Raw genomic sequence first — 13,209 nt, 5'->3', positions numbered from 1 at the left:
TGTAAAAATGGAAAAATTTGAATATCAAGGTTGCCACAGTAACTCTCTGATACCTTTAACTCTTGACTTTTGTTATAATTCACAATTCACAACCAAAACAAAAGGCTTGTCTTTCTTTTTGTTATTCATTCTTATTCTTCAATTCTTCTGTTTTTCACTTCAATGGCTGATGCAGACGCCAAACGAATAACCACTACCGTTAGAAACATACAGATGTTGCCGCCGAGAAGGAGCGAGTCAAGATTAGAATATTCAAAAGTATTGTGGCTGCGCTATCCTGCTCCGGCCGCCACAAGGAGCGGGGAGACGGCGGAAAAGGCAGCTACTACTACTACGATTTTTCCTGCTCCTCTTAGCTCTACATCCACAACTCCACCGGTTTTGAGTGGCTACCCTTACGACAAGTAACATAAATTGACGACAGATGACAATGATGATTTTCAAGATACTCTGTTCTTTTTTTTTTCTTTCTTTTTGATATAGAATAGTGTTGTTTGTATATTATTACCTTTTTCTGTTTTAATTAATTAATGTATGTATGTATATATATTTATGGTTGTAGACTTGTAGCTGTTGATTATGTATACAAGATTTTATTGTTGATTTTGCTTGTACAATTATTACTCCTTCTTTGTGATTAAAATGTGTTGTTATCACCTTTTTTAGTTACATTGCTCTGAATTTTGAGAACGACAGTGTTAGAATTTCTAGAATAATTGATTGTTTTATCGGGACTGGGACCATATGGGCTACGGAATTGCCGAATTGGATTATGCCATTATGCATTAGGCTTATATAGAATCATTTTTATTTATAAAAATTTAGTCTTAATAAATTTATTCACGAATAAAAATATAAAATTAATGTTAAACTATTTTATGGCACATAAACCAATTGTTTGCAGGTGAAAACGTTAATTGCATTGGTTGCTTCTTTCTTTTTCTCTGTTCTACTTTTTTATATGTTGTCAGGCAGCCATACAAAGATTGGGTGCAATATGCTTTTAGAAAAATCAGAGTTTAGTAAGTTATAGCAATAAATATAATAATTAGTTCCTACTGCAAAGCACAATTCGATGTTTTAATAGTCAAAACTGATGTCTGATAGTTTTGTTAAGGATAATTAATAAAAAATTAAAAGGGTACATAAAGAGTACACAAAAATAAAAAATATTTTGTTATGTATTATTTTAATTTTTTTATTATAGTATCAGAACTCCTCTTTAAACTCTGCTGACATTTATGAATAAACCAACCAATTTAGATCTTAAAACTCCTTTAACTTTCTTCAATTTTTTATTAATAATATTGTAGAAAATAAAACACCAAATGATTAACTAAGTGAGGACGAGGACCAAAGTATGACTTTGTTTTGTCGATTTTTAGCAAATTGACGGTGGTTCGATTCTAATGGTTTGGGAGCGAAACCTACTCCTCTTTTGCAGGTACTAGTTCTATAAGTACATCAAAGGTTCTCGAATTAGACGAGTATAAAAACAAGAAATAAGTTTTGAGAATGCCAAAAAATACAAGAAGTGCAAACGAAAAGATTCGAAAAGTAAATTGACTGAAATCGAAATGTTCTGCATTAAATTTAAACAAAGCAGTAAAATGCCTTCAATTGAATCAAAGGACTTTTGACATAAAAATTAAAAGTTACTGAAATGTAACTTGGACAAAGAAATTAAACATTGCTTAAAAGATAAATTGGACAAGAAAAGTAAAGTTTTGCAGAAAATGTAAATGGAATTTTAAAGACAATGGAAGGAACCCTACATAAATTAAACTCGAATGCAGACTCAGGAATTCGTTGGGGATGTGAGTGTACTTGAGTATATTTCTGAAGAAAAGTTCCAACCCCTATTCCCTAAAATTTACTAATATTTATAACCTATATCTGTAACCGATCCTTGATTACACAATATTGCCTAGTATGCGGATTTTAGGTAACTGTTCCGCTCTTTTGCCCACAGACGTTACCCATAAACTCCTCCTTTAGAGAAAACCTTCACCTTCTCTACTAATGTAATCGTTGGATTCTCTATTCGACAACTATTCGACTTCTCATTCACTTGCTCGACTAGGCTTGCTCGATTTAATAAGGTGTCTAAGTCGAGTTCGTATCGAATAATTTCCGATTAATGCCTACACGTGCACCTTTTTTACCTCTATTTCCATCCTAATATCTCTTTGAAATTTCGAATTAGCTTGCCCTAGTCAAAAATATTTCTTGACTAACATACTATATGAAGTAGCATTTATTCTATCAAATTCTCATGTACCTTAAACCTGTTCCTTCTGAATTTCATGTGTCACTGTGCAAGCCGACAATTTATACAACAACATGAACTAAAAAAAATACACTATTTATTTTGTGGTTATTTGTTTAAAGATGCCAAATTAGGCTATTTTATAATTTGAAAATATTATTGGTATTTTTAATGAAAGTAAGTGTATTTGGTGTATTTATATATTAGTGGACATATCAGTTGGGCAGCTTCAACATATGGGAAGTATGCTGAGTGCTAACTTAGCACGTGTCACGTTGAGGGCGTGTTACCAACATGAAGAGGGTGTGCTAACTCAGCATGTGGGGGCGGGATGTCTATGTGTCTATTCTGATTCGTTGGTAATGCAACACGTGGTCTATGTATTGAGTGGTTTACGAGGAATGCATGAAGTTAGTTTCACATCAAAGAAAATAAGGAAGAATGAGGAGTCTTATAAGATAAGAGACTCATTAACTTAACAGTTAAATTTTGATGTCATACCTGTATAGTATATAATTTATACTTTTTTTTTTCTTTTTTTCTTTTTTTTTTTTGTTATTTCTGTTGAACGTCTTTTAAAATGTATTTTTTTTATTAGACATCCCGTTTAATTATAAACTTTTTTGTTATTTTAAATAATTTAAAAAGAAGTATATGATTTGAAGTAAAATTAAACCTATAATAATATATATAAGATAACAAACTTTATTTTTCACGGTTAACAACATTGTATGTTAAAAAATTTCAACAAAATTCTTACTTGCCTGTGCAGATCAATAAGGGCTTATTTGTTTTGTTTTTGTGAACTTAGTGGTCCATTTGACTATATGTTTGTAAATGATAAGATTTTATGTTTTTTTTCCTTAAAAAATAAAGCTTTTCCGTTAAACAAAGAGGTTTATATGCTTCATTCTAGTAGTAATTACAAATAATTAATGAAAGAGGTTATATATATAAAAAATGAGTTCATATATATAGTAACTACTATACACATCAATGAAATTATAGATATAGAAATTTAGACATAGATTAACTTAATCTCAATTGTTAAGGTGATAATATATAGTATTTGGTTTAATTTTTTTCCCTTATGATTTAAGATGAGCAAGCTGTCACCAACTTGATATTAATGAAAATATGATTGACCTTTGTTAAGATAGCACATTCTTATTTTTAATATTGGACTAATAATAATGTGTTTTTGAATTGTAATCTGCTGTGGTATTTCTTAAAAAATGTGAGATGATTTAATTTAGGAAGTATAAATCGGACAGTTTGATTTTTAAGAGGTACAAAAATCGGACCGTCCGATTTTTAGGTAAAAAAATTGGATCGTCCGATTTTTGTACTTAAACCCTCTGATTTGTATTTAAAAATGTTAAAAATTTGGAGTACACAAATCATTTTAAAAATTTTTAAACACAAATAGAAGAATCTAATTTATGTACCTCTCATAGTTTTAGAAAATATAAAAAATTATAATAATAAAATATATCACTCATCTTACTTTCATATCTAAATTTTTTAGTCTTAAGATAACATTGGATAAGATTCTTTTAATTTTTCCCCGTATATAAGAATGTGAACAGATTTAGCGGCAACTATTGAAAGGAATTTTGGGTGTGACGAGTGCCTAATAAGTAAAGTTCCTTGATTATTCGTTAGAAAGTTAGCTCCCAACAATGCAACAACTGATTGTAATGTAGGGTTCAGTGGAAGAATCTTTAATTATTAAGATATTGTTGGGATAAGGTTAAATTGAATGCCCATTAATGTGGGCGGTTGGTTTTTATTTTCAATGCTGAATGAAGAACTTCATATGCCTATATATAGAGAAGTAATTCTATGCATGTTACGTACAAAAATAATAAAAACTAAAATATTTCCCCTCTCTCTTTCTTACTATAAAGCACTTATTTACTTTTCTCTTACTACTAATATAATATTAATATATTATCTTTATAGTAGTATAATAGTATTGGTAAATACTGATAATAGTATTTCTCTATTTATACTTTATTTTATTACCTCTTCCTTATTTATCTTATTTATTTATTTATTTCACAACACGTTATCAGCACGAGACTCTGATCAAATTTTTAGGAAGACTCAGGTAACAAATTTTCATTATGTCGAAACTCTCTCATCTTGAATTCAATGCTCTTGATATATCTGGAAACAATTATTTATCATGGATATTAGATGCTGAAATCCATCTTGATTCAATGGATCTTGGAGATACCATTAAGGCTGAAAATAATGCATCCCAGAAAGATAAAGCCAAAGCCATGATTTTTCTTCGTCGTCATCTTGATGAAGGATTGAAAAATGAATATCTCACATTAAAAGATCCTGCAGATCTTTGGAAAGACCTTGAAGAAAGGTAAAATCATAAAAAAACGGTGATACTTCATCAAGCTCGATATGAATGGACGCACTTGCGTCTACAAGATTTTAAATCTATAAATGAATATAATTCTGCAATGTTTCGAATCACCTCACGGATGAAATTATGTGGGAAAAAGATAACTGACCATGATATATTGGAGAAAACTTTCTCAACCTTCCATGCCTCGAATGTGCTCCTGCAGCAGCAGTATCGAGAGAAAGGGTTTAAAAAATATTCTGAGTTAATTTCTTGCCTTCTTGTTGCTGAACGAAACAATGAGTTGCTTTTAAAAAACCATGAAGCGCGCCTAGCTGGCGCCGCCCCATTTCCTAAAGTAAATGCGGCAAATTACCCCATAAGAGGTAAATGGCAAGCTTTTAATAACAAGAAAAATTATGGAAAGAAAAGGAATTATATTCAAAAGAGAGGATCTCACCAGAAGTGGGATAAAGAAAGAAATATCGGGCAGAATAAATCAACAGAGGATAAGTGTTTTCGTTGTGATGGAAAGGGCCATTGGTCACGTACCTGCCGTACCCCAAGGCACCTAGTTGATCTTTACCAGGCATCTTTGAAAAAGGACGACAAGGGAAAAGAGTCGAATTTCGTTTCAAATGATGCTGAAAATTTCACCACTCATTATGATGTATCTGATTTCTTTGAGGATCCTGAAGGAAATATTGGTCATTTGATCAATGATGGAATAGTTTAATGCGTGAGATTGTTAAGCATTCATGTAAATAAATAATGTAAAGAACTTATTGTTAAGTTTTAGTTTCTATGTATTTAAGTTTTAAATATGATGTATATAAATAATAAAATATTAATGTTTATGAATTTTGAAATCATTAAATGTGTCAAGTTTTAAAATAAAATTTTAGTATATGACATTATTTTTATGTGCAGTATTTCTTAGAAAAATAATTCCGATCAAGTATTCAATTTAACTGTGGATACTACTCATTTTATTATTATTTGTCTTTGAAGAGAATGGCAAGGATATGTAATGAAGATGTATGCCTTGCGGATAGTGCGAGTTCGCATACTATTCTCAAAAGTGATATATATTTTAGCCATCTTGTGCCAAAAGAAGAATGTGTTAATACTATAATTGGCTCAGGCAATGTGATTGAAGGCTCCGAAAGAGCTATAATTTTGTTTTCCGGAGGAACAAAATTCATAATAAATAATACACTGTTGTCTACCAAGTCTCGAAGAAACTTGTTGAGCTTTAAAGATATTCGCCGAAATGGATATCATATTGAGACTATGAATGAGGGAAATCATGAGTACTTATGTATCACAACTCATGATTTAAATAAAAAGGTTATATTAGAAAAGTTGCCCTCACTTTCATCTGGGTTGTATTATACCAAGATTAGTACAATTGAATCACATGCCACTGTAAACTAGAAGTTTACTAGCCCAAATGAATTCATAATTTGGCACGACCGATTGGGTCATCCGGGAACAACCATGATGAGGAGAATTATTGAAAACTCCCATGGACATTCACTAAAGAACCAGAAGATTCTTAAAACTAGTGAATTTTGTTTTGCTGCATATTCTCACGGAAAGTTAATTTTAAGGCCATCACCAGTAAAGATTGGATTCGAGTCCCCTGAATTCCTGGAAAGGATTCAAGGTGATATATGTGGACCTATTCATCCACCATGTGGATCTTATAGATATTTTATGGTCTTAATAGACGCATCTTCGAGATGGTCACATGTGTGCTTATTATCTTCTCGCAACCTGGCGTTTGCGAGATTACTGGCTCAAATTATTCGATTAAAAGCACAATTTCCAGAAAATCCAATTAAAGCAATTCGTCTTGATAATGCTGGTGAATTTACTTTCCAAGCTTTTGATGCTTATTGTATGGCTAATGGAATAAGTGTTGAACATCCAGTAGCTTATGTTCACACACAAAATGGGTTAGCAGAATCACTTATTAAACGCCTCCAATTAATTGCTAGACCCTTGCTTATGAGAACAAATCTCTCAACCTCGGTTTGGGGGTATGCTATTTTACATGCCGCAGCACTTATTCGTTTGAGGCCAACGAGTTACTATCAGTTCTCTCCTATGCAACTAGCTTTTGGCCAGCAGCCAAATGTTTCCCATTTAAGAATATTTGGGTGTGCGATATATGTTCCCATTGCACCACCTAATCGCACCAAAATGGGACCCCAAAGAAAATTGGGGATATATGTTGGATATGATTCTCCCTCTATAGTAAGGTATCTTGAGATACAAATGGGAGATGTATTTAAAGCCCGATTTGCGGATTGTCATTTTGATGAATCAAAATTTCCAACATTAGGGGGAGAGAATAAGCTTCCTGAAAAGGAACTTAACTGGAATGCATCATCGTTGATGCATTTAGATCCTAGATCAGGACAATGTGAACTAGAAGTTCAAAAGATTATACATTTGCAAAGAATAGCAAATGAATTGCCTGATGCATTTTCCGATACAAAGAGGATAACCAAGTCATATATACCGGCGGAAAATGCCCCAATTCGGATTGATGTCCCAGTTGGACAAATTGCCACCGAAGCAAATTCACGCCAGAAGCGTGGCAGGCCTGTCGGTTCCAAAGACAAAAATCCTCGAAAGAGAAAAGAGGTAAATATTATTCCTGTTGAAAAATACATAGTAGAGACACCTGCAGTTGTCCAAAATTCTGATATAATTTTAACGTCAGAAGACGTTCAGGTACCTGAAAATTGTGAAAATGACGAGATCTCGATAAATTATGTCTTTACAGGAAAGAAATGGGACCAAAATAAGACAATTGTCAATGAAATATTTGCATATAACGTGGCATTAAATATCATGTATGAAAGTAAGGATCTTGAGCCAAGATCAGTCGAAGAATGTCGACAAAGGAATGATTGGCCAAAATGGAAAGAAGCCATGAAGGCTAAATTAGACTCACTTGCAAAACGTGAAGTCTTTGGACCTGTAGTCCTTACACCAGAAGATGTAAAACCTGTTGGATACCGATGGGTATTTGTGAGAAAACAAAATGAGAAAAATGAAGTTGTACGCTATAAAGCTTGACTTGTAGCACAAGGTTTTTCTCAGAGGCCAGGTATAGATTATGAAGAAACGTATTCCCCTGTAGTGGATGCGATAACATTGCGTTATTTGGTCAGTTTATCTGCATCTCATAAACTGCATATGCATTTAATGGATGTGGTAACAGCCTATTTATACGGCTCATTAGATCGGGATATCTATATGAAAGTCCCTGAAGGACTAAAGATATCTAAACCATCCAATGAATATTCGCAAGGGTTATACTCAGTCAAATTGCAAAGATCTTTATATGGTCTAAAGCAATCTGGACGAATGTGGTACAATCGTCTTACTGAGTATCTGGCCAAAAACGGATTTAAGAATGATGATATCTGCCCATGTGTTTTCATAAAAAAAACTGCATCTGGATTCATTATAATTGCTGTGTACGTTGATGATTTAAATATCATTGGAACTCCTGAAGAGATTCCAACAATTATAAAAGCTCTAAAAGAAGATTTTGAGATGAAAGATCTTGGAAGGACTAAATTTTGTCTCGACCTGCAGATCGAGCATATACAAAATGGGATCTTTATTCATCAAACAACATACACAGAGAAGATCTTGAAGAGATTTTATATGGATAAGTCACATCCATTAAGTACTCCAATGATCGTAAGATCTTTGGATATGAAAAAGGATCAATTTCGTCCTAAAGAAGAGAATGAAGATATCCTTGGTCCTGAAGTACCATATCTTAGTGCAATTGGAGCGCTAATGTATCTTGCTAATAATACGCGACCTGACATATCATTCGCGGTGAATTTACTAGCAAGATATAGTTCCTCTCCAACCAGAAGACATTGGAGTGGAGTCAAACAAATCTTTCGATATCTTCATGGAACGGTTGATATGTGATTGTTTTATCCCTATGGATCCAAGTCAAACCAAGTTGGCTATGCAGATGTCGGATACTTGTCTGATCCACATAAAGGGAGATCTCAAACAGGATACCTGTTCACATATGGTGGTACAGCTATATCATGGAGGTCCACGAAACATATGGTAGCAGCAACCTCCTCTGATCATGCTGAAATACTGGCGATTCATGAAGTTAGTCGCGAGTGTTTTTGGCTGAGGAGTCTGATTCAATATATCCTGTCATCATGTGGACTGATTGATCATAAGATAGCTCCAACTGTCCTGTTTGAAGATAATACAGCATGCATTGCTCAACTTAAAGGCGGATACATCAAAGGTGATAGAACAAAGCATATTTCTCTCAAATTCTTCTTCACTCATGATCTTCAAAATCAAGGGACAATTGATGTCCAACAAATCCGTTCAAGTGACAATCTGGCAGATTTATTCACAAAGTCACTTCCAAAATCCTCCTTTAAAAGATTGGTACATGAGATTGTGATGCGCCAATTTCAAGACATTAAATGATGTTGACAAGAGGGGGAGACTGTACTCTTTTTTTCTTGGTCAGATTTTTTTTTCCATTGAATTTTTCTTGACAAGGTTTTTAATGAGGCAGTCCCCGTCACGAAGGATATTGTACTCTTTTTCCTTCGCTAAGGTTTTTTCCCACTGGGTTTTTCTTTAGTAAGGTTTTAATGAGGCATATTCCTAAATGGACATTTAAGGGGGAGTGTTGTGATAAGGTTAAATTGAATGCCCATTAATGTGGGCGGTTGGTTTTTATTTTCAATGCTGAATGAAGAACTTCATATGCCTATATATAGAGAAGTAATCCTATGAATGTTACGTACAGTAATAATAAAAACTAAAATATTCCCTCTCTCTCTTTCTTACTATAAAGCACTTATTTACTTTTCTCTTACTACTAATATAATATTAATATATTATCTTTATAGTAGTATAATAGTATTGGTAAATACTAATAATAGTATTTTTCTATTTATACTTTATTTTATTACCTCTTCCTTATTTATCTTATTTATTTATTTATTTCACAACAGATATGATAACATCAAAAATAGTTGATAAAAAAATAACTATTTTATTTAATATTTATTAATTATTATTTTTTATAGGCCAACTTTACTTTGTTTAATATTTATTAATTATTATCTCCTATATTCAACTAAATTGAAGATAATTAAATTAAGGTGAGCACAACGTAGAGGTCCTAGCCATAAGTACAAACAAAACTATTAACAAAGTTACGTATACTCTATTTTGTGATCATGAGATAATTATTGTATAAGTTCGAAATAAGGACGTAATATACATTTTCGATGAGAGAACTAACATTTTCTCGGTTAATCTTTTTTAAATTATTTTTATTTTAAATTTTAAATATTTTAAAAAATAAAGATTAAAAAGTTTACAACAAAAAATAATAATTAATATTAACTAATTAAAAATTAATTTCTTATAATTATTTATCAAACATATATTTATCTAATCCAATTGAATACCAACAAATAAATTACTCTCTTTATTCCACATTAAATAATTATTAAAAATATAAGTAATAAAAAAATTCTTATAAGTATTTCTTTTATATATTAATTTTTTAATTTTTTATATTTTTTATATTTAATAATAATAAAAAACACAATTATTAACAATTAATTTATGATTTCGTTCTTGAAATTAAAAGAATATTTATTAGTATAAAATATAAAATTTAAAATTAATGAATATTTATATGTAATAAATATTTTTATATAAAATTAATAAATCAAAATTATTAAATAATTTAATAAATTTAACTAAATTATTATTTAACAATTATTTGCATATAAATTTTCAAGTTCAAAATTAATTTTCATGGCTTCTAGATTTGTTGTGTTCATCAGTTTTTTTCTTTAGTAAAATGAACGTTATTGTAATGTCTTATAAAGATGAAATTATACACCAATAAAAAAGCGTCACGTCATGTGCCACTTGTTTTGCATAGGAGTGTTCGTTACAAGAAGTACTATGAAACCTTTCTTATAAAATGTGTCACTGTCGATATTTTCATATTTTGATCCTCTTGTATTTTGAACTTTAAGTATTTTGGAGAGTGGTGTAAAGTTAGTAATATTAAAGGTATTGTTTGATGAGATTGTTTTTTTAGATATTAAATATATTTTTTAAGAATTTAAAAAATTAATTTTTAAATATTTTTGTTGGGTATTTATTAAAAATAATTTAAAATTTATATTTGTATTCTAAATAATTTTAAAATTTTTCCGTTTTTAAGTTGTATTCTGTGTTTTCTTTAAATATTCCAACAAAATTTTTTAAAACTAATAAAAAGTAAGTAAAATTATTTAATTTTATGTTTTTAAATATTATTTATTATTATTTTATATTATGTAGTTACGGTTAGAATAAATCAATAATATTAAATATTAAATTAAATCAAATTACTTTCTTATTGTCTTGCATTATCATATTTAAATATTATCCCAAGATAACATTTTTTTGTTTTGTATCTTTTTATATAGTTTTTATAGATTTCATTAATTGAAACAAAATTTTTATATATTTCATATTAGATAGAACTCTTTTATAGTTTATGAAAATCAAATATAATTGTGAATATATAGGAAAAACAAAAGTAATAAGGTAAGTATATTTTTGAAAAAAATATATAAGAAACTTATAAAATTTAGATAAAATATAAAATAAGTTTATGAAAATTTTTGAAATAAACTATTAAATTTTTAAAGGAAGATTAAGTTTTTCGAAAATTGTAATGTTTATATTTTTATTTTTTTATTAGTCTATTCTCATAGACGAATGCTCATGTAAAAAATAGAAATTTAAATCCTCTAAAATTTGAATTTTAGTTTAGAAGATAAAGTGTGATTTGTTACTATTTATTTCATAGGTAGGATCAAGAGAAAATATGATAGAAAAACTATTCAAGGATGAAAAAATCAAACTTTACTCTCTAAAATAAAAGTTCAAAATTTAAAGAATTCAAATTCAAAAAATAGAGTACAATACTCATTAAAACATGATCTGCTAATAAAATAATAAATAAAATATATTTTAATTTTTTTGTTATTTATACATAAAAAATAATAAAATTAATTAGTATATAATTTGTATAAATAATTATATTATTTTGTATATTTTTAATTAAATAATCAAATTTCAGAATAATTAAATCTACCATAACAAAAAGATTAAACCTGGAATAACTGAATAATAAAAGTTATTTATAATATTTTTTTTTATAAAAAATCAAATACATATTTCAATACGCAATTTTAATTTTTGTGAATGTATAAGATGATTGATTAAAAATATAAGTCTAGCATTATAAGGTTTTAAATACTTATTCAATTTCCAAAACCTTAAGTTGTAATTTTTTATATATTTTTAGAATCTATTAAAAAAAATTAAAGACCCTACAATGAAACATGTAAAAATGGAGAAACTTGAATAGCAAGGCTGCTACAGTAACTCTCTCTCTCTGATCTCTTTATAACACATCTCTCACTCGAATTCACGCTTCACTCTTATTACAATTCACAATTCACAACCAAAACAAAAGGCTTGTTTCTCTTTTCGCTCTTCATTCTTATTCTACAATTCTTCTATTTTTGGCTTCAATGACTGATGATGCAGATGACAAACGAATAACCACCACGGTCAGAGACACACAGATGTTGCCGCCGAGAAGGGTCGAGTCAAGATTAGAACATTCAAGAGCATAGTGACTGCGCTGTCCTGCTCCAGCCGTCACAAGGAGTGGGAAGACGGCGGAGAAGATAGCTACTACTACTACCATTTTTCTGCTGCTGCTGATCGTCCTCTTAACTCCACATCCACAACTCCGCCGGTTCTGAGTGGCTACCCTTCTGACAAGTAACACCGGAAATTGACGACAACCATGATGACAATGATGATTTTCAAGATGCTCTGTTCTTTTTTTTTTCTTTCTTTTTGGTATAGAATAGTGCTGTTGGTATATTATTACTTTTTTCTGTTTTAATTAATTAATGTATGTATGTATATACATCTATGGTTGTAGATTTGTAGCTGTTGATTATGTATATAAAATTTTACAGTTTATTTTGCTTGTACAATTATTATTCCTTATTTGTGATTAAAATATGTTGTTATTACCTTTTTTAGTTACATTGCTCTGAATTTCGAGAACGACAGTGTTAGAATTTTTAGAATGATTGATTGTTCTTTCGGGGCTTGAACCCTATGGGCTACGAAATTGTCAAATTGGATTATATCATTATGCATTAGGCTTATATGGAATCATTTTTATTCATAAAAACTTAGTCTTAATAAATTTATTCACGAATAAAAATATAAAATTAATGTTAAACTAGTTTATCGCACATAGATCAATTTTTTGCAAGTGAAAATGTTAATTCCATTTGTTGCATCTTTCTTTTTCTCTTGTTACACTTTCTTATATGTTGTCAGGCAGCCATGCAAAAATTGGGTGGAATCTGCTTTCAAAAAAACAGAGTTTAGTAAGTTATAGCAATAAATATAATAATTAGTTCCTACGACAAAAGAACAATTCGATGTT

The 13,209-nt window shown here is 30.0% G+C and overlaps 1 pseudogene; it reads left to right on the top strand.

The window, feature by feature from the left end:
• The first annotated feature begins 4,398 nt into the window (after positions 1 to 4,398).
• LOC148547020 (uncharacterized) lies at positions 4,399 to 5,370 on the top strand (annotated as a pseudogene).
• Positions 5,371 to 13,209: the final 7,839 nt, after the last annotated feature.

Source organism: Arachis ipaensis, chromosome B8 (genome assembly GCF_059453495.1).
Source record: "Arachis ipaensis isolate K30076 ecotype BB chromosome B8, ASM5945349v1, whole genome shotgun sequence".
NCBI lineage: Eukaryota > Viridiplantae > Streptophyta > Magnoliopsida > Fabales > Fabaceae > Arachis > Arachis ipaensis.
The sequence above is the reverse complement of the archived record's forward strand: the minus strand, read 5'-3'. Positions and strand labels throughout refer to the sequence as shown.